Below are 25,753 nucleotides of genomic sequence, written 5' to 3' on the forward strand. Positions count from 1 at the left end.
ACATTTTTGATGGCCGTGCGCCTCTTTTGTGCCGCTGTTGCGTCACTTTTGTGATGCAGCAGTGATCCAAAGATGCACCATGTTGCAAGATAGGCCTCACTTCATCTCCAACAAGATATCGTCAGTTTAAACTGTAAACATTTAGGACTGTGTAGGGGGCATGGAGAAGCTGAATCTTCTGTAAATGTCAAAATTGTTCCATACAGTGCTCACCTTCTGCGTAGTCTTTGATATGCTAGACTCCATCTGCACAATGAGATATCTAAGCAAAGGAAACACAGGTGATGTGATTGTGAAATGAGCAAAAGAAATTCCACATTTTTCAATTACATCACCTGTGTTTCCTAACATTACGAATCACATTGTGCAGATGAGGTTTAGGCCTGTCCAGGGACACAGAAGAGGTCTGGCCTTTGTTCAAGAGTGCAGTGGACATGACTCACTTCATTGGTAGGCCTGCACATGTATTATCTCCTCTGTACTCTTCAACAAGCCTAAATTTCATCTGCAACCCTGAGTAGGCCTCACCTCAAACAAACCTCTGGATAGTCCACACCTTATCGTCATCCTGAATCAATCATTTAAAATGTTAAGGGCAGATTTATGATGGCCGTGCGCCTCTTTTGTGCCGCTGTTGCGTCACTTTTGTGATGCAGCAGTGATGCAAAAGATGCACCATCTTGCAAGATAGGCCTCACTTCATCTCCAACAAGATACCGTCAGTTTAAACTGTAAACATTTAGGACTGTGTAGGGGGCATGGAGAAGCTGAATCTTCTGTAAATGTCAAAATTGTTCCATACAGTGCTCACCTTCTGCGTAGTCTTTGATATGCTAGACTCCATCTGCACAATGAGATACCTAAGCAAAGGAAACACAGGTGATGTGATTGGGAAATGAGGAAAAGAATTCCAAATTTTTCAATTACATCACCTGTGTTTCCTAACATTATGAATCACATTGTGCAGATGAGGTTTAGGCCTGTCCAGGGACACAGAAGAGGTCTGGCCTTTGTTCAAGAGTGCAGTGGACATGACTCACTTCATTGGTAGGCCTGCACATTTATTATCTCCTCCGTACTCTTCAACAAACGTAAATTTCATCTGCAACCCTGACCTCACCTCAAACAAACCTCTGGATAGTCCACACCTTATCATCATCCTGAATCAATCATTTAAAATGTTAGGGACAGATTTATGTTAGCCGTGTGTCTCTTTTGCGCCGCTGTGCGTCACTTTTGTGACGCAGCGGCGGTGCAAAAGATGTGCTATGTTGCGACATATTTACAACTTGATGCATCTAGGCAGATGTGTCATGCTGTAAAGTCCTGTGCCACATGAAACCTGCGTCAGGTTTCATGTGAGTGTTTTGTTGTAGGGTGGGCAGTCATTTGCATGAAAGCCCTGTAAAACTAACACAGTAAAATTAAGAAGATTTCACTGAGTCACCTTTATGGCATTGCTGAATCAAATCCTTGCGCCTGTTTGAAACAGGCATAAGGAGTGATGCACCATGCAATGTGTGGCTTGCCCCTGTGCATTGCAGTAGATATGTCGCGCTCATGACGTGATTCCTGCAATGCGCCGTTTTTGTGGAACAGATGCGTGACGCATCTGTGCTGTTTTTGCTCAATGGTGCTCTGCATTGTAAATGCGGCACATCATGGGTGGCAGAGCAGTGGCGCACGTTAACTGGTGCATCCCTGGGGATGCGCCAGTTAACATAAATCTGCTCCTTTAAATTTAAGTATTAGCAGGGGACACAGTGTTCGTGAGGCTTATCCAAGGTTAAGAAGAGATGATTCCTGTTCACTGAACACTTGGACATAGGCCTCACCTCCTCAGCATCGCTGGACATGGTTAAATAATATCTGCAAAATGTTACTCTTGTTAAACAATTTTACTATTATAGTCTCTGAGATTTGTCTCTTACTCTGCAACATCTCATTGTTGTTCTCTTTTTTTAAAGATCACGACAACATCAAGCATGAGTGATAATGACCAATCTATTGATCTCGATCTTATCATTGAACTTGTTATTGAAACGTCAGTGGAAGTAGATCCCTTGGATGATTTATATCCTGTGGATGAGGAAGAATATGATGAGGATGCTGATTTGTCAGAATTGTATGACATAGGGTGGGCAGCTGACCTGCTCGAGCCTATTAACCTATAAAGACTTTTAAAAATACATTTAAGTTACTCGAAATGAAAAGTAACCATGTAAACTGTTTTATTTAAAATTAAATACAACTTCAAAAACAGATTGTGTGAAGTGTCTTTATTAAAATAGTGAAATATGCTAATAAAATTAGTTCAGATTCACATATAAAAGAGCACAGGTCAAATGTAGAAGCATTCCATTTCTTTGCTACTATTTGTGAGTTTTAAATGTGCTAATGCACTAAAAATTATTGTATGTAAAATTGACAACTAGTCTGTTAATTTTTTGACGACTGTTATTGATTTACTGTTTGGTAATAGTGGTTAATAACATTTTTATTATATTTTACCACAGATTCAACTGCAGATCATTTCAAAATTATACGATGCCTTCGAAGGACAGGAGGAAAAAGGCTACAAAACGTCAAACACAGCAGCTTACTAAATGCTTGCAGCAGTTCTCTACAATAAAAACTTGTCAAGTCACCAAGAAAGCGCCGGGTAAGACAACGAAATCTTTTTTAAGAAACATTTGCAGACGAAAAAGTATCAGTACAGAACATGTTTTAGTCCAGAAAAAGAGAGCCAATTTAAATGGGAAGGAAAGGCCACTCAAAAATGTTACTGCTAGAGCAGGAGATAACTCTGTGCATGGTAGTAGAAGGAAATATCAGTTTAGGGACATTCGTAGACGAATGTTCCGCAATAGGATAATTGGCAATTTGTTAAAAAATATTAAGAAAAGTCAACAGAAAGTGGCTTTTTATAAGAGAAAGAAAGATGTAGAGAAAGTTATTGATCAGGCTTTCGAAATTAAGCGAAAGTTATTTATTTTGATAATCAATAGAATTAGGAAACTAAACAAGGCAATTTATGATTTCAAATCAAATAGTAGATGGAAGAGAACAGTTAATCGTAGTATCTTTTGTGAAGTTTTTACAGGAGAATGGATGCATAGTTCAAGTTGTGAGGCATTTTTTAATGAGCAGAGTTATTTCCAGGATAATGATTTGGTGCATGCAGTTGACACCAGTGGTCGAGCATATGAGGTGAAAGATGGATGTGTGGTTGAAAAAGAAAAACTTGTGACAACAGAGGCAGAAGAGGTGTTAGGTGATGAAGTTTTAGGGAGACGTCCTAAGGGTCCAGTGTACACCTGGAAGTGTAGTAGTATTTGCAGTGTGCGACAGGAATCAATTGATTTGTTTTGTAATTTCTTACGTACATATAGTAAGAAAAGTCTGAAACAAAAAATTAAGTTGTTGCAAGACTTAGATCCTTGCAGATTGAGAGAACTGACAGGTTTGCATGGTCATTCATTGGCTTGTCTTTCCAGGAGAGTATGCCTGAGTGTTTTTCATCATTTCAGGATGCTAGCAGTGCATCATAATAAAGTGAGGAAATTAGTTAGAATGTTGTATTATGCTAAGAGTCCAGCAATTATGCTTAAACAATTATGCACTGCTCTTTTGCATGGTTCAGAAGTAGATGTGAAGAATATTTGTGCAGAAATTGAGTTTTGTTACTTTGCAAGTAAAGAGGAGAATGTTAAAATTGACCCAGAAGAAGAAGGTAATGTGGAAGAGAGTGTACAGATTTCCAGTACAGATAATTTTCAGAAGGAAATTGCCACGTTTCAGGTGAAATCAAGTGAGAGGCCTAATTTCACTTGTGTGTGTTGTCGACGCACTTATTATAAGAATCAGACTAAGTTAGTGGATTTATATGCAAAAAGTGAAAGAGAAAATAATAGTGAATGGAAGGATTTCGCAACATACTTGATGGTAGAAAATTGTTTTGATTTGGGATTGGATCAACGTGTGTGTACTCATTGTTGTAACAAATTAAATCAAAACCGGATGCCTGCTAGAGCGGTTCATGATAATCTGGAATTGGTTGAGATTCCTTCTGAATTGAAGGATTTAAATACTTATGAATCTATTTTGATACAAAGTGTCCATCCCTTTCAGGCTATTGTACGAATGGAGCCAAAGACAGGGAAATTGCCTCCATCAGATTTACAGAGAGGATTAAAGGGAAGAGTTGTTTATTTGCCTCTAGATTTGAAGAAAAACATTAATACAATTGGAGTAGAGAAAGTGGAGGAGGAACCTCTGGTTATCTTAGTTAATGGGTTTCCGACAAAGAGTAAGAAAATATGGCAAGATTTAGTGGATGTTAGGAAAGTCAAAAAGGCAACATTGTATTTGAAGAAAAAAAATAAGTACTATAAGAATGTATATGTTGCAGAAGAGGAAGTAAGTGAAGAAGAGGATAGCGATTTGTGTGCTGGTCAAATTGAGAAAGTAGAAGCCTCTAAAAATGAAGGAATATATGAACATTATAGTGTTCATCCTTTGCATTCCAAGGAAGTCATGGGGAATGCTATTGAGTTGTTTCAATTGAAACAAGCCAAAGGGAGTCCCATTAGTGTTTGGGAGGAAAGTTTGGAAGCTCGGTGGTTCCCACCGCTATTTCCAACAGGTGAAGGAGGAAGATATGATGAGCGACCTGATCAAATTCCTGCTTCTGAATACCATACTTTACGATTGTATGCAGAAGATCCTAGGTTTCGTCAATGCATTCCCTATTTGTTTCATCTCCTATTTGAAAGTGATCTGTCTGGACTGTCATATGCAGTGAACCACATCTGGAAAAGTGGTGTATAGATGCAAAATATCTCGGCAAGGGACTTTATGGATAAAGTCAATGTGCAAGACAGTATTTTGGATTCTCACCTGATTAATCTCATGGCGTGTCAGCGTGGTACTAATGAGTACTGGTACCATCGTCATGGTGATTTAAAATGTATGCTGAGGAACTTAGGAACTACCACATGGTTCCTCACTCTCAGCTGTGCCGAGTATGGCTGGGAAGACTTACTTGAATTTCTACGAGAGGCAAATGGAAACATTGAAAATATCGAATTCAAGACACCCGGAGAACTGTGCTCTTTGGATCCAGTGAATGTATGCAGGTACTTCAATCATATGTTTGAAGCTATGATGGCTTTCATCATGAACAAGAAAAATCCACCTCTTGGAGAGGTGTTGGATTTCTTCTTGAGAACGGAGTACCAAGCAAGAGGTGCTCCTCATATACATATGCTGCTATGGATCAAAGATGCACCCAAATTTGGAACAGATCCGGATGACTTAGTGATGAGTTTCATAGAACAGTATTCTACATGTGCTGTTCCAAAGACAAAGGAAGACAAAAGCATAAGAGAACAAGTTTTACGCTTCCAAAGCCATCGTTGCGGAAAGTACTGTCATCGTAAATTCAGAAACAAGGACAAGTTCTACACAAAATGTCGTTTCGGCTTTCCACGACCGGTGATTTCTAAAGGAAGAGTGAACAGTTTGATGTCTTCGCTGCGATATAATGTGACGAGGAAATCACCCAAAAACACATACAATTTGAAAAGGAACGAAGAGTCCAAGTACATCAACGACTACAACCCAGTGATTTTGTCCATGTGGAATGCTAACATGGATATACAGTTTGTGGCTGATAACTGTATGGCTGTGGCTCGGTATGTGACATCTTACATCACTAAAAAAGAAAAGACAGAATTGAAGGATATGTGGGAGGACATTTCCCATGAAAAAAGCCTCAGTAAGAAGTTGTACAGTTTCAGTCTGAAGATGTTGTCGCATCGAGAAATCGGAGCTTACGAATGTTCTGACCGGTTATCTTCAGCAAGTCTCTATGCCAAATCTAGGAGTCTTGGTCTTGCTGCAACGTGTAATCGAGTTCTGAAACCTGTGCGAGAAATTGAATATTTGGCGGAAAAGGAGCCAAACAGTACCAATATCTTGAAGACTAACATGTTGGATACATATTATCCAAATAGAAGCAGTCACCTCGAGAATGTTTGTCTGTATGAGGTTCTACAAAATTACATATTCAAGAGGAACATCAAAGAAGATATTGATAAAGGAGTGTATGCTGTAATTGGAAGTGAGGGATGTCTGGTCAAGCAAAGAAAATGCCAATTGGTAAACCATCGAAAATTGAGTGGCGAATCTCCTGAAAGAAAATAGTTTTTCTATTTAGCTCTTTTGCAACTTTTCAAGCCTTGGCGTGCAGAAGAGGAACTGCTTGGAGATTTCCTCTGTTACAAAGACTCTTTCAATGTCGCCAAGGAGACCATAGAATGTCCTGTTTTTCCCAAATATCTAGAAATGTTGAATGCGGAAATCGAGCAGGAAGCAATGATTGCAGCCGAGATTGCTAGAGACAGTTCTCAGGACAGTTGGAGTTCTGTTTCATTGAGTCAGGATCCACTAGGAGGACCAGTTATCGAAAATGAAGCTGCCACTGCCATGATTGAAGTGGAAAGAGCCATGGCACATGCTCAGGAGGATGCGGTTAACTTAGAAGACTTGGAAAGACAACTCAACGTTGAGCAGAGGAAAATATATGATGAAGTTACCAACCAAATTGATCATGGATTAAGTCATGAGAAGAAAGAGTGCTCATGTACGTCGTTGAAGCCTGTCCGACTGTACGTGAGTGGAGAAGCGGGAACTGGAAAAAGTTTCCTCATTAAAGCAATTTCATGTTATTTGCAGAAAAGGACTGAGTCATCGCTGTCTTGTGTTGTCACCGCTCCAACTGGACTGGCAGCACATAACATTAAAGGTATTACTTTGCATCGTCTACTGATGCTGCCAGTTGAGAATGATAACAAATTACAATACCACAAGTTATCTGGAGATGCTTGTTGTGAAGTTTCAAGAGTCTTGAGGAAAATGAAACTTCTTATCATTGACGAAGTAAGCATGGTTTCCAATGTCATGCTTGCCTTTGTGCATTTGAGAATGCAAGAAGTTCTCAAAACAGAGTATGATGTGTTATTTGGTGGCAAACACATCATTGTTTTCGGTGATCTTCTGCAACTGACACCAGTGAAAGGACAACCTGTGTTCAAAATGCTCACGCATGAAGATACCAGGAAGTGCCTAGGGAGCATTGGCAACGTCAATATATGGTTAAACTTCAATTATGCTGAACTGCGTGAAAATATGCGTCAAGCGAAGGATGAAGATTATAAGAATATTCTACAAGATGTTAGAATCGGAAAAGTGACCGAGCATGGGAAAGAAGCTTTACATGCACGATTACTGTCAAATTTGTATCCAGAAGAAGACGTTGTGCCTGAGAATATTTTTCGGAAAATTACTGAGAAGAAATCTGGAATATGTTTGATGCCAACTCTTGCAGAATGTGCCATCTTCAACAACAAAATGTTGCATTTAGAAAACCAAGAGATTGTGAAACTGGAAGCTATTGACAGAGTAGAGCATATGGGATCAACAATTATTTTGTCTGAGAATTTGAAATCAAAATTGGATTCATTAGAGAAGACTATATCTAAAACTGCAGGTTTTGAAAAGACTCTGAATGTGTGCTTAAATTGCCGTATAATTTTAAGAAGGAATTTACATGTTGAAAGAGGTCTGGTAAATGGATCAATGGGTAATGTTGTTGATTTTGAGAAATACAGAAATAGAGATGGAATTGAATTTTTAAAAATTTAATTTGATGGCATTGAGGAAGTACAGCTAATTGGTCGTTGCTCTGCTAGGTTTTTGCTTGTTAAAGACTTATATGTTCGCCGTAAGCAGTTTCCTGTTTGCTTGGCATATGCGGTGACAATCCATAAATCACAAGGTTTAAGTGTAGACAGTGCATTGGTGAATATTGGCAGTTCTGTGTTCAAGGAGGGTATGGCATATGTGGCATTGTCACGAGTCAGAAGTTTATCGGGATTGTACTTGATTGAGTGTGATGTCACAAACATTTGTGCGGATCTAGATTGTGTTAACGAATACAATAGGTTAAGAAGAGAGTATGCGCCACATTTGCCTCAATATCCTTTGTTTGAGAAACGTGTGGTAGGCCGGAAACGAAGAAATGTGACCAATAGTAGGGAGGTTGTAGCAAAAAGACGAAAAGTCGATGAACCTGAAATCATAAGCAGAAAAAAAATGGATTCTGTTGAAGATGTTGTTGGTTTTCAATTTGAAAATAGTTCTGGTGTCAACTGCTATGCTAATGTAGTGGTTAATGTTGTCTTTTCTCTAGAAACTTTAAAAGAAGAGATTGTGGTCAATTCGGATCAAAGATTTTGCAGTTTGTTGAATTCTGTGTTAGAGAGATGTAGCACTGATAGAACAAAAATAGAAAGTGTGTCTGAAATTCGAAATCTGTTAGACAAATGTTCAGGTCAAATGCAATTCTCTCAAAATATTCAGCAAGATTGTCAGGGGTTTTTAATGTATATGCTTGATGTATTGCAAGATGAAGGTGTAGATGTAGATCATCTGTTTGGCCTTTCTTATCAATGGCAGCATGACTGCGAGAACTGTAGGGTATCAAGTACTACTAGTGTAGAGTCTGAAAGATTTATATATTTAACTTTGCCAGACAGTAAATCAGTGTCCTTTAGTAAGCTAGTAAAAGCAGCTGACCACAACATGGAGTGTAGCCAATGTAAGTCTGCAATGTTGTCCACATTATTTATACGAACATATGGCCAGTATGTCATTTTAATGTTCCAACGATGTAGGCCTGATGGAACAAAATTGACAACTTTAATAAAAAATGTTGTGGCTTCGCAGTTGTCAATATCAGGAAGGACTTTTGTAACTGCAGCAATTATATATCATGACGGTCCTTCAACAACATCAGGACATTGCACAGCTTATTTGAAGTCTAGACACGGCTGGTTATTCTGCAATGATTCTGTTTTAACTTTAAAAAAAAAATTGCCCTTTGACCTTAAAAATTCTTACCTGGTGTTTTTACAACCAAAATTTTAGGGTAGGAATCTCGGGATTTGCTCTGAGGAATTTCAAGAGGTTCTAATGGCTCCTACACTATTTGGCCTTGAGGATAAGTGTAGTACAGAGTGAAAAGTTAATGTGGAACATGAGTGAGCAAGAAGGGTGAGATATTACTAGTACAGGATTGTGAAAGTGATCTTGGACGTTTTCTTTCTGAAAGTTGCGGAAAAAGAAAATGACGGGATTTGCTTAGAAGAATTCCAAGAGTTATAAATGGCTCTTACACGATTTGGCCTTGAGGAGAAGTGCGGTAGAGAGCGAGAAGTCATTTATTGTATGTAACATATTTGTCAATACGATGGAGCTTTTCTTTCAGAAAGTGGCGGGCAGAAAATAATAACAGCACAACAGAGTATAAGCTGTTCATAGGACATCCTTCGACGTCATGGAAAGTAAGTTACTTTTCAGGAGTTCTGATTTCTGATTGGTTATGTCATATGGGTTTTTTAAACACAATCATTTTGATAGTGTTTTTTTTTCCCCGCTGTTATATGATGAATACCTTCAACTCACTGTTTTTAGTGAAATTTGATATATTCTGAGAACAGGAAAAATAAACCATTTAACATTTATAATTATTTCTGTACCTTTTTGTATTTATGATATACATTTAGAACTGTGTAGGAGGCATGGAGAAACTGAGGCTTCTGTAAGTGTCAAGGGAGGTGAGTAATGTACATTGCTCTATTGCATACAGTCCTCACCTTCTGCGTACTCTTGGATATGCTAGACTAAATCTGCACAATGAGATACCTAAGCTGAGGAAATACAGGTGATGTGATTGTGAAATGAGCAAAAATATTTGCACGTTTTTCAATTATATCACCTGTGTTTCCTAACATTACGAATCACGTTGTGCAGATGAGGTTTAGACCTGTCCAGGGACACAGAGGAGGTGTGGCCTTTGTTCAAGACTGCAGTGGACATGACTCACTTCATTGGTAGGCCTGCACATGTATTATCTCCTCTGTACTCTTCAATACGCCTAAATTTCATCTGCAACCCTGAGTAGGCCTCACCTCAAACAAATCTCTGGATAGGCCACACCTTATCGGCATCCTGAAACAATCATTTAAAATGTTTGGGGCAGATTTATGATGGCCGTGCGCCTCTTTTGCGACGCCATTGCGTCACTTTTGTGACGCAGCAGCAGTGCAAAAGATGCACCATGTTGCAAGATTGGCCTCACTTCATCTGCAACAAGATACCGTCAGTTTAAAATGTATATATTTAGGACTGTGTAGGGGGCATGGAGAAGCTGAGGCTTCTGTAAGTCTCAAAGTTGTTGCATACAGTGCTCACCTTCTGCGTACTCATTCATATGCTAGACTACTTCTGCACAATGAGATACCTAAGCAAAGGAAACACAAGTGATGTGATTGTGAATTGAGCAAAACAAAATTGCACGTTTTTCAAATACATTACCTGTGTTTCCTAACATTACGAATCACATTGTGTAGATGCCTCACTCAGTCTGTATCTGACACTCTTTCCTTCACTTCCTCTGTCTCCTCTCTCTCTCACTCTCTTTTCCTTATTCACCCTTTCCTTATATAGTTTACCTTACTCACTTTCTTTTAGTAGCTTACACAACTTCAATTTAGTTTACTCTTCTATCCTTCTTTTCTGTCACTGAAAGTATCTTCTTTTTTTCTCTCTAAGTAATTTACTCTATTTAAATTTCTTTTTCTGTCTGACTGTCTATCACCTTTTCTTTCTCTTTTTTTTCTGCATGTTTATCTCTAACTTTATTTCTTTGTAAAATTGGATGATTGTCAATCTTTTCCCTTGTCTTTTCTTATTTTTAAATACATGTTTTAACATTTTTCAAATTTTTGTTGTTTTTTTCATAGATTGAAAGTATAAAAATAACAAGTGACTAAGTTAACGACAATTATAAGGTAAGCGTTTTGTACTCTTTTCGTTACATTTCATTCACATTTAACTTCTATTAGTTCCACTGCTTCATTTCTTTAACCCTCAGTTTCCTGCCTTTGCTACTTCCCTCATTCCTTTCTCTATTACTTACTTACTCTACTCCTTCCACTCCTTTTCACAGTCCCTCTGTTCTCATAGTTCCTCACTCTTGTTCACTCACTCCGTCTCTATTACTCTCACTGTCTCTGACTGATCACTCTTTCACTACTTGTTCATTATGCTTTCTCCCTGTAGTTCAAGCACACTAAGGGGCATATTATCAACACAGGCAATAAAATTATCGCTGCTTTTATCGGCAGAAAACTGCCGCAAAAGCTGCTTTAGCGGCAGTTTTCTGCCACAAAAGAGGCTTTAGCGACAGATTTCTGCCGATAAAAGCAGCGATAATTTTATCGCCTATGTTGATAATATGCCCCTATGTTATTTACATTTCTTTGCTGTTTCAATCATTCCTTTTCTGTTACTTCTTCTTTTCTGCTTTCTGTTTTTTCTCTCTGTTATTCCACATGTTTTAATCTTATTTTGAACATTCACTCACATTCTCTAAGAAACTCTTGTTTATTATTCTTCTACTCTCCTTTTTTTCTTTCACTTCCTTATCTATTTTGTTTTTCACAATTATACCCTCTTCCATCTTTTGTTCGGTAAATAGATCTAATAAACAGTATCTCTGGTTTACTCCCTATAGCTGTCTTTCTTTTAACATTACTCTCTGTTTCCTTCCCTTATACTTACTCTTCTTTTTTTTTTTTTTTTTTTTTTTTTGTTTCGCTTCCGGTTCGCGTACCGGCGAGCGAACCGGGAAGCAAACCAAAAGAAATAGAGGTTGCCAGAGTGCTAAACATTCTAGCAATTTTTTTTATAAAGGGGAGGTAGTTCTGAAAAGAACTTTTTTTTATTATTTTTGTTGTTTTATATTTTTTTTATTATTTTTCTGAACATGTTTTTACTTTTTTTGTATTTTTTGAACGGTTTTATATTTGTTTTGTTTTTTGGGGGGGGGAAACGAAAACGATTCATTCTAAAGGGCTCAACAGGAGCAAAAAAAAAAAAAAGATTATTTATTTTCTGTGCCGGTTTGGACAATCATGATTGTCAATTGCTAAGTTGATTAAATTGATGCTACTTTCTCTGTAGCAAATCAACTGACCGCACGCACACTTGTTTGATTGTCCCGAACCTCATCTGTAGATTTGGGACCGTCTCCCTCGCCTCTGGTCCCGTCACTTCCTCTACATTTGATCTTCTGTCCACAGGAGGGGGGTTATCCTGCAGGTCATGTACCTGCGCAGCACTGTAGTTGTTAGGGTGCCACCTCTCCATATGGCGATGCATCGTATAATTGCCATAACTATATTTTTTATCTGTCCCTCTGGACAGATCTTTTTTGCAAATAAGGCAAGTTACATACCGAGCATTCACTTTTTTTTGGCCCTGGGGATATTTGAAAAATTGCCAAATAAAATTCACTTTGACACGGGACCTCCTAGGCTCTTCTCGCAAAAAATGCCTCTCTTCTTCCTCTTCCTCTTCTTCCTCTTCTTCCTCCTCTTGCTCAACCATAAGCTGAGGAGGTGGTCCTCTCTTCCTAAAAGGTGGTGGTGGGGGTGCACCAGCTGAAGCTACAACACTTGCCATTGCTAAGTGATGAAAAAAGGTCTTCCTCTCACAAAGATGAAAGTCAGAGTGAGGAAACAAGGAGGGGTTTTCATCATTTGGGAAAAAAAAAATAGTTCTAAACCAATGAAAAGTGTTATTTTTAGGTCACATGACCTAGCCTTACATGATTAGGAAACCAAAAGTGAAATCAGTGATGTCATGAGTGATGTCACTGACTATGTCATGAGTGATGTAATATGTGACGTCATTAGCAGTGCGTTGCGGGCGCGCCAGTTATAGTGAGTACAACTAACTATAACGTGGGAATTTCAATGGTTTTGTATGAGTAAATTGTCCAGCTAACTATAACTGATATAAATCCTATGGTTTTTTCAATGAATTATATATATATATATATACAACTACAGTGACCTTCTTATGAGGCTAAATGCCGGACAATGGGTTTATGTGCTTGTAGAAGGTGAACCTGGCTTGCTGGCTGGCTCGCGTGTACTCAGGTATGCATATCAGTCCGGTGTGATAAGGACCACTTAGATTTAAAATGGTGCCTTTTTGACAAATTCAGAATAATGTCATCTTCTAAAGACCTCCAGGTGCTCATAGTTCTGCCAGTCCATCCATGCAAAGCATGACTGACAGTGTGCTTGGATGGAATCTGGCATGCAAATTCCCCTCCTCTGATAAGTCTTGTCAGAAACACCACCTTTCCAAATGAGACACATAGACACAGCCTTTTAATATAGCTCTCTTCAAATTACAGTGAGTCTTTTTGACGCCCATCCCAAATGCTGTGAAGTCGCTCTCACCTAAAGGACATCATCTTGTTAGTGACAGACTTACTTAATTTCCGGTATCTGTTGTCCTAAGATATGACAATTAGTATTTTGCCAGACAGATCACTCCAGTGCCTTAACAAAAAGGATGTATGTGGGCTTTAAAAGCTGAATCACCACCTAGGTGGAACCCTACCGTTGATGCCTATCAATGATTTATGCATGCAACACCCATACTCCTGGTTCAGTGTTGGAGCCCCATTGAACAGCATTGTACTCTAACAGAAATAAAACGACATAGGCCAAACTCTTATAACAACAGATCATTGATCAGGAGAGTTCACTAAAGCACATTGAATAAATACTGATAAACCCTACAATTGGTGCCTTGTCTTTTTATGTTAGAGTGTCAGTAACAGCATCTCCTTACTGACGGGTTCAATCAGCCTTAAAGTATAAAAGCCAATTCTTCGTGACCAATAACCCGTATTGAATCAGTGCATCTTTTTGCAGCTCACTCCTTTATCAACTAATAACGCAATTATAATTATTAGTGAAGGTCAATAAAAGATGCTAAACAGGACAATTTTGGATTTGGAAATCAATTGTTGTGTCTGCGAATTACAACTATTTTGTACAAATCATTAAGGACCACATGTACAACCATAGCATTTTGCGCCTCGCGAATTGCGACAAATTGCGAAAAGTGCTATGTACCACAGTATCTGAAACACTGTTTGTGATTCCCAATGGGGTCATAAATTCCATGCCTCATATTAATGCGGCTGTCGCAATTCGTAACCCCATTGGGAATGGCTGGCACTCCCAGGGATGGTGGCCTGCTGGGGTCAGCAGACCATCATGACTGGGACTGCTTTGTCAATAAAGCAGTTTTTTAAAATGCATTCCATTTTCCTTTTAGGAAAACGGGATGCATTTAAAAAAATTAAAACAAAACTTTCCAGTTTCATTTTTTAAGGGCAGGCAGTGGTCCTAAAAAATATTTGTGCATGCATACCCAAAGGGGAAGGGGTCCCCTGGTAAATTGCAAGTGTTTTGTGACCACAATTACAGTCGCAAAACCTTCATACAAAGGTTTTTGTATCGCAATTAGGAAGGGACACCGTTGCATGCCCCGTCCTAAGGGCAAGTCGCAAACCCTATTTTGCGAGTCATTATTTGATTAGCGACTCGCAAAATAGGGTTAGTACATTCCCATGGCCTATTTTGCAGTTGTAAAGGGGCTGAATTCCCATTTTTGACCACAAAATTTGGTTGTACATCTGGCCCTCGGTTTTCTGAGTGAGCTTCTGTTCCTCTATATGCAGAAAGACCCGGATCCAAAGTCAACTTACTGATTTCTTTCAATTTTTGAAATGGTATCTAAGTGTATGGGTGTCCGTGGCTGCCCTGTGCAGCAGCTTTTACCTGAGGTTCAAAGGTAACCAAGAAAACTCAAAAATGTGCTGAGGTATTCGGAGAAACTGGCAATGGTTAACTGGTGCAAATTAGAACATTAAATGTGGTATTTTTGAGTGCTTTGAAAACAAGATCATTGTCAGGGCACTTCTGGAGCTTGGATTTAGACAACTCCTCCATTTGCTACTTGGACACACCAGATGGTCAATGTCAGTGCTAAACGACCTGTTATTTGGGCCAGATGGAGGAATTTCATGATGAAAAATATAGAGGGGGATATGTACTAGGAAGTAGAGCAGTGTGGGGTTAGCCTACTTGGCTTAACAACAAGCTCCGCCACTTCTGAAACACAAGGCTGCACCATATTTACAAGAATGTGGTGCAGCCCTGTGTTTCCCCCTGCGATGGCGCTAGGTTTAACAACTTAGCGCCAGCATAGGCACACTAACACCAGAGTGCAAGGGTGTCTGTGTGCAGGGGAGGATTGGTTATGTGTAGGAAGATGTCCCTTCCTGCACATAAGCATTCCTAAAATGCCATTTTCTAACTTTCAGGTGTGCTGCTTCATGCAGCACACATGAAAGTTACAAAATGGCATTTTTTTAAAAGGTTTGTTTATGTACAGGAAGGAACACCTTCATGTATATAATCTAACCATGGTATTTTGCTTTTTTCATGCGTGCTGCACAAGGCAGCACACATGGAAAAAGCAAAAATGAGGAGAAATAATGCATTTCTCCTTGTTTCACCAACTTAAGACCAGGTTTTTCCTGGTCTGAATTTTAGCGCTGCCTCCTATTTACGCCACCCTTGTACATAGGGGGCAGCGTCAAATACAATGGGTGTTGCGGTGGAACACCCTCCGAACCCCCACTGCACATCCTTTTCACGCTAACCATAGCTTGAAAGGGTTCTTCTGTACAAGGCAGTGTTAAGCCACGTTAAGTGGCTTAAAGCTGGCTTGTGCATAAGGCCCAGCCCCTATCGCCACCACAACTTCCCTAAAAGTGACGCTGTGGTGGCGATAGGGGCTTGTACATTTGCCCCAGAGTGTTCCCTGGTCTGCATGTTATTCCCCAATATGGACTAAATACCATGAATGGCCTTTATTTGGTACTAAAATGTTGGGAGGGATAGGATATCACTAAATAATGGGTAAAAGGTGTGAAATTATGATTGCCCTTGTGGATGAACAACACTCATCGTTAAGTTCCTGAGACCATGAATAATTATTAAGCCAATTTATTTTGCTCCATGATCACGTTATATTTCTCTCATAGGCATTAAAGAATTGGATTCATGATGATTTTATTTGTTAATCAATTTCATTATCTCTGTAGGGTAATACACTCATTGATCTGATCAAAACAAGAAAGCATTCAAAGATTAAATGTTTTCTAAATTTGAAAATCCCTTAATGTAATAAACAAATAGATATGAAGAAGCCTGCTCAAACGTTTATGTGACTTATACAAATGTTACCTTTCACCATCTTTGCCTCCCGAGTGATAAAGAATGTCTATTTGTAGGGTCTCATATGGTGTTCCCCAGAAATGTTACAGAATCCCAGTGGCCTGTGGGCTTTTGGGAAAGTGCATTAGACGGCTTTTAATTTTTGGGCAACTATAAAGAAATTAGCGTCATAGATACAAATGCTCTTATTGCACTTTCCAGACACAGGTTCAAGCTCCAGCTCCCTGACAACATACCCATTCTTTGCCAGAGAGTTCCTGAGAAGGTCCTCATCCAGACATAGAGAAGGGAATTCCTTTTCACCAGACATCCAGGCTACACAGCCGAGAACCCCTCCTAGCACTAAATGCCCTCCTATCTTTAAGAGCGATGAAATATTCTTCAGGGCACGGTCGAAAGAGGCCATATCTTGACATGCAGCTTCCAGGCATAGCAGGCTGAGCAGGCAGTCCGCCTGGGGCAAGGTGATTGGTTCCAAGGGCTTGCTTTCGAGTACATCACATTTAATAACTTGTTTCACTGTTGCTCTTATCTTCTTTTCCTTCTCAGGCCACTTGCCCCTGAAAACAATGACAAAAATGTAATTCACTGATACATGCAGCAATCCATTCCACAGATGAGCTAACCATTACACTCTGCATTTATTTAAGAACATGTTGAAAAAGTAGCACACTTTACATTTGGAATATACCTAGATCTATCCATTCTTCGAGATAGTTGAACTAAATGCAACTCGCAAATTGGGATGTACTAAAGTGTCACAGTGTCCCTATGGGGTCGCAAATTGCATGCCTCATGAATAATAATGAGACTGTCACAATTTGCAGCCCCGTTGGGAATGGCAAGCACTCTCAAGGCGGGTGGCCTGCTGAGGGCAGCAGACCACCATGTCTGGGACTGCTTTTAAATAAAGCATTTTTTTTTAATTAACCCCGTTTTCCTTAACCCCTTGCATGCGGGGCTCATTCCCCCGCTGTGCTGGGGGGAGAGGGGGCATGCACAGTGCCCCGGTGCTCATGACGAGCTCGTGTCCTCATGACGAGCTGAGCTCGTCATGACCACACCCGTTTGTGTAGAACGTTCGCACAGCAGAGGAATTAGCCCAGCATGCGGGCGTTCCAACGGTCGTCATGAGCACATGAGCACCATGGCTCATGACGAGCTGAGCTCATCATGAGCGTTCAAGGGGTTAAAGGAAAATGGGATGCATTTAAAAAAGAAAACTGAAACTTTTCAGTTTCCTGCAGTTAAGCACAGGCTGGTCCCTGGGACCACTGTCTGCTCTTAAAAAATATTTCCTTCCAATATTCACAAAGGTAAAGGGGTCCCCTGGAACCCCTTTCTATTTGCCAGTGGTTTACCACCTACTTGAAGTAGGTGGTTTACCACCTACTTGAAGTAGGAGTTAAAGTGCAAGTGTTTTGCGACAGCAAATGAGGTTGCAAAACACTTGTACATGGCATGGTGACTCACTTTTAGGAAGTGACGCCCCTTCCTAATGGCAGGAGTCACCAATGCTATTTTGCAAGTCTGTGACTTGCAAAATAGCAGTTGTACATGCCATTACCCTTTTTTGTGGTCGCACAGGAGGATCTCCCGTTTGCGGCCACAAAAAGGGGTCTTACATTTGGCCCTATATGTCTGTCAATTCACCCTCTATATCACTTTATATATGTTTTCCTGTATACCCCTTAAACTTTTCTATCCATCCATGCATCTTAAATTCCTATCGCCTTTTGTCTACATATTTATTTTTTGATCCGAAAGTTTGGAAGTCAGACCAGAGAGTCACAAATATGACCATCATGGGACAGTGAAAAAGAATGGGCACATTTTTGGATGGAAGTTTAGACATTTAGGGCCCGATTAGGATGTCGGGCGGATCGCCACCGCCCGCCACCCATTTCCCCCCCACCGCCATATTACTTTGGCTGGGGAGACCGCGGCAGATGGAAAGACCGTCCGCCGCTTTTCCGCCCAGTCAAGGAGTTGACCGGGCGGAAAAGGGTTTCATATGGTGACGGTGTCTGTTACACAACGCTATCCATATTAGGGTGAAGGCGATGACATGCTTTTGCCACGGAAACGCATGCAGGAATGTCTTGTGGGGTCCCGTTGCGGGCCCTCAGGGACGCTGGGGGGTGCACACCTGCACTTCACTGTACAACGTGACAGGCACCGCACGGTGCCTGTCACATTGTGCATTGAAGTGCACAATGTGCATTTTTAGCATTGCGGCGGGCGGTGCTTTCAGCACCGCCCGCCGCAATGTTAGAAATGTGGGATGCGCATCCTAATGGCCCCCACGGGACCGCCGCCCTTATGGCGGGCGGTCCGTTTTACGCCGGGATGGCAGGCGGACAAAGTCCGCCGTACATCCTAAAGGGCCCCTTAGACTCTGCTGTGGCATGTAAGATAAAAGCTATTTTGCTATACATGTTTCTGTCAAACCATGAACTCTGCTTGTCATATTAACCGAGAATGTAGCACTTTTTTATGCACCGATCAGTTCACTTTAACAAGCTCTGCTAACTCTTGTTACCTCTCTATTGGTGTTGGGCTCATGGTTACCTGCCTACTGTTAATTCTGTGGTACTTTCTTCTATTGTGTGATATGTAAGTAAGTAATTTTTTATTAGTATATTAATTAAACTCATAAAATAGATGATCATAAAAGACAACATATTATGCAATACAAATATTTTTCTAAATCACGTTACACACCTAAAAATGCTTTAAATTACAGTTATAAAAATCACAAATTGCCCACCTAAACATTCTGCAATTGTTCAAAATAGTACACTGTTCCTCTTCCTTGTCTCCACCGAGTAGTTCTTCAAGTACAAATCTTAAAGTGCAAATGTGTTTCTCATTTTAAACAATTTTGGCATTTCAATTAAATAATTCGACAAATACATGCAATGAAGTTAAACTAAAATAGGATCGTAAGATTCCACGTTCCTGTTTGCAAGTATAAGAAATGTTGTAAAAGTGGAATTTAGGGCTATGTCTCGTGTTTTAAAACATGCTATTACAGCTTGTCTACATGTACATATTTCTTTTTTATTAAAACCATCTCTAAAAGCCCCCTTCTTTCTTCCAATAATACTGGGCATTAACAAACTAAATGAATGATGTTTTCTTCTCCATTTTTTATTAGCCTGCAGCTTGTGGTTTTTGTTGTACAGAGCCAAGGCATCCCATGAGACAGACCTACGAGAAGCCCAAATCGTACTCTAATAAAAATGTTTTTTTTAACTTCATAGACCAACAAGTTTCTAAATAGGACTGTGATTTAAAAGCTTTATATTTGTTCAATGTCACACAGGCATGTGATCTTTGCGAAAGGGATTCTTTATATATCAGCATCAAGGATCATCCTGTTATTTTGTTGATGACTATATTGTATCATATGGTGGGACCTTGGTTATATCAACACCTCTCACCCAGACAGTCTGAATAATCCATACTTTAATGCGGACTGGACACCGAAGGCTCAAATCGCAAAGCGTTTTCTGTGTGCATGAAAGAATAGGAGCTAGAAATATTAAGCATTTTTAGGGCTGTAAACACTCCATTTTATAGAACTTGCAACTGCAAAAAATATTTTTCTTATGTATGCATCCTGTTTTAGGAGTCAATTAACTTTTACTGATTCCTAAAATAAAATTTCAATCCCAAACCAATTTGCTATTAGAAAGTCAAATGTAGCAGGTGTCCTATGATGTGTATCAATACTTTGGACTGGAATCCAGTGGCAAAACATTGAAATATTTACTCCTGAGGTAAGGTGCTAATGAATTTACAAAATTGAATGACACATTTTGGGACGGCTAGCCCTTTGTGATTTAAAAAAAAGTTTGTTGGAAAGTAGGACCACTGCCAACTCTCAGACATATTTTGAAAACAAGTAACTTATTTTTAAACACAGAACCATTTTAGGAAATATCTTTCATTAAAAAACAAAAGCTTTCAAAAGCAATCACAGACATGGGGGTCTGCTGACCCCAGCAGGACACCATCCCAGTGATGACCTTCAATTGTAACAAATCACAATTTGCAAACTACCTTATTGATGTGCATGAGTTAGGTTGGATTATGATCCAAGTTTTTTCCTCACTCGCGTTCACCAACAGTAAGTTGGCGAGCGCAAACTGCCGCTCATGCAAAATTTCTACTTAAGCAGCAGGAAGATCAGCATGAACCACAGTTCGCACTGCACTCTGCCACTTGCAGAACTTGGCAGAGTTTTTTTGTCAGTTCCCAGTAGGCTTTCGATTGGGATCTTTGTTGTGCTGTCTGGATGTACTTAATAAAAGTGGTTTCTTCTTCACACACGTTCCTGTGTCTAATTATGCCACTGAGAAGAACCCAATACACTGCCTTAGACCTAGGTCAAAAATTCCTGCTGAATTTAGCTCGATCGCTATCAGATCCGGCATTGATGAAAGGGAATGCATAAAGAACGTAAGAGTGAAAGCTAGCACTGATGAGATAGCTGATGATGAGATATAAGCAGATGGAGGTTTTCAGAAAGATGTGACTGAGAAAAAGGCCCCACAGCACTGGCCTCACCTTGCCCAGATGGGCATAGAAAACTCTATGTAACACAGATTCCAACTGCAAGGGTGCACTTTACAAGTGACCGTCATTTTGTATACTCTGCAGAGAGGGCAAGGATTGGATGTGTATGTACTCTAAATACATCAGTGTTCATGACCCTCTGGCAAGCACTATAAGAAACTCACTAGTTTCATCATCAGAACCCTCAATACTGCCCCTTCATTACCAACCACCGACACCCAGAACTCACCAAAACACCTGGAGATCACTCAGTTCACAATACAACACATTTGAAAAAAGAAACTTCCTTTAGGTTATGAAGGATGAATTGAACATGAGATTGAAATGTAAAAAGGGACTGCTTTGCTGACGTGGATTACATTAGGGTAACGATTGGGAAGTTGATTAAAGCTTTTCCCTTTAAATTTGAAGGCATGACTATAGGGCTGCTTAGGGACCTATTCCAAAATTCATTTTAGGATCTGCTCCACTTGAAGCAGTGGGTGGATGACACGTTTAAAGCAACTGCAAAGTCTAATGAGATTGCATGGGGCACGGGTGATGAGAGAGGAGCAGTGCTATTGATGAAGAGGAATGGCATTTTATAGGTGTTGAGTTGTTGGGGAAGGGCATCACCTAAGATTTCTGCAAAGAGGTATTTGTCCTTTTCGACAACAGCTTTGGTTTCATCTAGTCTTCAGACAAACCCATCTGGTACTTGCCAAAATGGAGGGCTTTATTCTAGTCTTTGCTGAAACAGGAAGACAAAGACATAGGTCCTGTATAACTGTTGTTATCACAGTAGGTGGTGACACTAAAGGACTTTGGATTGAAGGGCAAGGAATTCGTCAGAGTAAGTAACTATCTCCTTTCTGCCTTTGTACATTTTGAGGGAGAATTCCTCTTAATGAAGCTTGCAAAACAGGTTATGCTGGAATTGCTTTAACCCCAGGGTTGTTTCTATATATGTGTATCATTGGGCTGTGTTAATCCTGCAAGATCTAATAAATGTACTGTTTTAGGAGCTACATTACTCAGAAAGTTTCAATGGTTTAATTGACTTCATTAAGATGGGTTATGGTCTGCTCTTGTATAGTTTGTTCAGTAATGTCAGGTTCAGGTTTGCATTTGTGGTGACCAAAGTGCTTGTTAGAAGGTCAAAGTTGGGACCAATCATAAAAATCAGTATTCATATACGTTTGGACTAGAGTGCAGAGTGCATAGATCATGCCACTGTAAGTATGTTAAATAGTAATTAACATCATGCTTAAAATGTTTCTGAAGGATGTTTTTGCATACATTGAGGGTTACAACTTTGGGCTGGCTTTTGGGCTGGTACTGGACTGCACTGGGCTGAATTTAGGCTTGAACTTGGAAAGCTTTGGGCTTTTAACGGGACTCAAAATCAGGCAGCCCTGCTTTGTACTCCAGCCTAATTTTGAGCTCCACGACTTCCAGAAAACTCAGCCCCGTGAAAGCTGTTCCCCGTAGAGTTATACAAAAGGGGATGATGGACGGAGCGTTTGAACAAATCAAACACTCACCCCCAGTCAACTGATCTGGGTTTAATCCATCACCATTCTTTAGTTCACTCAGCCACCCCAGTTCAGACATGGCTATATGCAAATCAGTCTGACCCTGTGCCTCATGGGAACAGTCCAGCCCGAACTGCCAAGCCATGTCTTCCCTGGACCAGAAACAAGCATCCTGGGACCGGTTTCGGATTCATAATCCTCATCAGCCAGGCTATCTTGAATCCAGTGGCCAAGTGAACAAGGGACTCACGTCTGAGCATACCCTGCCACACTTAGGGCGAACAAAGCGATACAAAAGGGGAAGATGGACTGAGCGTTTGAACAAATCAAACACTCACCCCCAGTCAACTGATCTGGGTTTAATCCATCACCGACAAGGATCAATTAGGTTTTTTGATATGTACTGCTAGAGTTTCATAGGTTGCTTGGATCATATTTACAAGGCCTTTGAGTCCCTTTGATGTTATTTTTGCCATTTTAATTTAAGACATTTCCCCGTGGTGCAAGGTCTTTGTAAATACGCCCCCATGTGTGCTTGGCAAATTTAGATTTTGATTCTTTGAGTTACATAGCCATGTTAAAAGTGGCGCTAAAATGGTGCAAGGGCCTTAAAAAAACGCTTTCATGTGTCTTAGGGCATTTTAAGTCACTTCCCCATGAATGTAGGTATATAATTGCTTAACATGATGTGTTTAAAAACGTTTTTTGAAATCAATTAGGTTTCTTCATATGTACTGCTAGAGTTTCATAGGTTGCTTGGGGCATATTTACAAGGCCTTTGAGTCCCTTTGATGTTATTTTTCCCATTTTAATTTAAGACATTTCCCCGTGGTGCAAGGTCCTTGTAAATATGCCCCCATGTGTGCTTGGCAAATTAAAGTACTGACAGGGTGTGCTTCTACATAGGACCTGTGTTGTGTTTTCAAATTATGACCAGAAAATCGTTTTTTTAAAAAAAAATAAACACTTTTCACATTTATGAGAAGGTCATATTGGTGTCTGCTTCTTGAAATAAATATTAAACTGAGAAATATTAAACTGAGGCTTCTGTAAGTGTCAAGGGAGGTGAGGAATGTACATTGCTCTGTTGTATACAGTCCTCATCTTCTGTGTACTCTTGGATATGCTAGACTCCATCTGCACAATGAGATATCTAAGCAAAGGAAACACAGGTGATGTGATTGTGAAATGAGCAAAAGAAATTCCACATTTTTCAATTACATCACCTGTGTTTCCTAACATTACGAATCACATTGTGCAGATGAGGTTTAGGCCTGTCCAGGGACACAGAAGAGGTCTGGCCTTTGTTCAAGAGTGCAGTGGACATGACTCACTTTATTGTTAGGCCTGCACATGTATTATCTTGTCTGTACTCTTCAATAAGCCTACATTTCATCTGCAACCCTGAGTAGGCCTCACCTCAAATAAACCTCTGGATAGGCCACACCTTATCGTCATCTTGAATCAATCATTTAAAATGTTAGGTGCACATTTTTGATGGCCGTGCGCCTCTTTTGTGCCGCTGTTGCGTCACTTTTGTGATGCAGCAGTGATGCAAAAGATGCACCATGTTGCAAGATAGGCCTCACTTCATCTCCAACAAGATATCGTCAGTTTAAACTGTAAACATTTAGGACTGTGTAGGGGGCATGGAGAAGCTGAATCTTCTGTAAATGTCAAAATTGTTCCATACAGTGCTCACCTTCTGCGTAGTCTTAGATATGCTAGACTCCATCTGCACAATGAGATATCTAAGCAAAGGAAACACAGGTGATGTGATTGTGAAATGAGCAAAAGAAATTCCACATTTTTCAATTACATCACCTGTGTTTCCTAACATTACGAATCACATTGTGCAGATGAGGTTTAGGCCTGCCCAGGGACACAGAAGAGGTCTGGCCTTTGTTCAAGAGTGCAGTGGACATGACTCACTTCATTGGTAGGCCTGCACATGTATTATCTCCTCTGTACTCTTCAACAAGCCTAAATTTCATCTGCAACCCTGAGTAGGCCTCACCTCAAACAAACCTCTGGATAGTCCACACCTTATCGTCATCCTGATTCAATCATTTAAAATGTTAGGGGCAGATTTATGATGGCTGTGCGCCTCTTTTGTGCCGCTGTTGCGTCACTTTTGTGATGCAGCAGTGATGCAAAAGATGCACCATCTTGCAAGATAGGCCTCACTTCATCTCCAACAAGATACCGTCAGTTTAAACTGTAAACATTTAGGACTGTGTAGGGGGCATGGAGAAGCTGAATCTTCTGTAAATGTCAAAATTGTTCCATACAGTGCTCACCTTCTGCATAGTCTTTGATATGCTAGACTCCATCTGCACAATGAGATACCTAAGCAAAGGAAACACAGGTGATGTGATTGTGAAATGAGGAAAAGAAATTCCACATTTTTCAATTACATCACCTGTGTTTCCTAACATTATGAATCACATTGTGCAGATGAGGTTTAGGCCTGTCCAGGGACACAGAAGAGGTCTGGCCTTTGTTCAAGAGTGCAGTGGACATGACTCACTTCATTGGTAGGCCTGCACATTTATTATCTCCTCTGTACTCTTCAACAAACGTAAATTTCATCTGCAACCCTGACCTCACCTCAAACAAAACTCTGGATAGTCCACACCTTATAATCATCCTGAATCAATCATTTAAAATGTTAGGGACAGATTTATGATAGCCGTGTGTCTCTTTTGCGCCGCTGTGCGTCACTTTTGTGACGCAGTGGCGGTGCAAAAGATGTGCTATGTTGCGACATATTTACAACTTGATGCATCTAGGCAGATGTGTCATGCTGTAAAGTCCTGTGCCACATGAAACCTGCGTCAGGTTTCATGTGAGTGTTTTGTTGTAGGGTGGGCAGTCATTTGCATGAAAGCCCTGTAAAACTAACACAGTAAAATTAAGAAGATTTCACTGAGTCACCTTTATGGCATTGCTGAATCAAATCCTTGCGCCTGTTTGAAACAGGCATAAGGAGTGATGCACCATGCAATGTGTGGCATTGCAGTAGATATGTCGCGCTCATGACGTGATTCCTGCAATGCGCCGTTTTTGTGGAACAGATGCGTGACGCATCTGTGCTGTTTTTGCTCAATGGTGCTTTGCATTGTAAATGCGGCACATCATGGGTGGCAGAGCAGTGGCGCACGTTAACTGGTGCATCCCTGGGGATGCGCCAGTTAACATAAATCTGCTCCTTTAAATTTAAGTATTAGCAGGGGACACAGTGTTGGTGAGGCTTATCCAAGGTTAAGAAGAGATGATTCCTGTTCACTGAACACTTGGACATAGGCCTCACCTCCTCAGCATCGCTGGACATGGTTAAATAATATCTGCAAAATGTTACTCTTGTTAAACAATTTTACTATTATAGTCTCTGAGATTTGTCTCTTACTCTGCAAC

The sequence above is a fragment of the Lissotriton helveticus genome, chromosome 3_1, assembly GCF_964261635.1.
Source record: "Lissotriton helveticus chromosome 3_1, aLisHel1.1, whole genome shotgun sequence".
Lineage (NCBI taxonomy): Eukaryota > Metazoa > Chordata > Amphibia > Caudata > Salamandridae > Lissotriton > Lissotriton helveticus.